General features: G+C 47.9%; 1 pseudogene; it reads left to right on the forward strand.

Moving 5' to 3' along the window:
* Positions 1–6: 6 nt before the first annotated feature.
* On the forward strand, positions 7–539 carry LOC107682473 (junction-mediating and -regulatory protein pseudogene; annotated as a pseudogene).
* Positions 540–803: the final 264 nt, after the last annotated feature.

Genomic DNA, 803 nt, shown 5'->3' on the forward strand with positions numbered 1-803 from the left:
CTGGAGCCGTGCCTGCCCGCCCTCCCCGAGGAGCAGACGGTGTGGTCGGTTCTGTTCGGGGCCCCGGAGCTGAGCGCGCGAGACACGGACGCGCTCTGCTTCCAGCTGCAGGTGTATCTGGGTCACGCACTCGACACCTGCGGGTGGAGGATCCTGTCTCAGGTTCTGTTCCCGGACAGCGACGACTGCGAGGAGTACTACGAGAGTCTGAGCGAGCTGCGGCGGAAGGGCTTCGAGGACGCGCTCCAGAGAGCCAAGGGACACCTGCAGCAGGTGAGAAGCTTCCCGCGTCACATCCGCTACATCACAGTACACGTGTGCAGGCGCTTCTCAGCGAGCAGAAATATGTGCTGTAAACGTTATTTCTGAATGTTTGTTCATAACTTTCAGAGAACCTTCGACAAAGTTCAGTGGATAGCAAACCTCAGCCGTGTGATTGTTTATATCGTGGCAAAATCTCACTATATTATCATCCAGCTCTAATCTGATAAATGTGACGATAAGACATGAAGATATTAAGATATAATAAACAATAACATCACGATTTTCTGCAAAATATACAAATACATTTGACTTGACTAACTGCAAACACACACACACTCAAAATGCTGACTGTTTTCATTCACAACACTAGAGCTACTGTTTAAGCTCAAACACAAACTTCTTTTCAGATGTTTTTCTGAAAGTGTGTTTGTGTCTGTTTACAGTAAATGACAGTATGACACCTGCTGTGATGCATCTGTGACATTCATGCATTCATAGGCTTGAACAACAACTGCTGTATCACCTCACTGACTACACAC

Source organism: Sinocyclocheilus anshuiensis, unplaced genomic scaffold (assembly GCF_001515605.1).
Source record: "Sinocyclocheilus anshuiensis isolate Anshui unplaced genomic scaffold, SAMN03320099.WGS_v1.1 C32246432, whole genome shotgun sequence".
NCBI classification, from domain to species: domain Eukaryota; kingdom Metazoa; phylum Chordata; class Actinopteri; order Cypriniformes; family Cyprinidae; genus Sinocyclocheilus; species Sinocyclocheilus anshuiensis.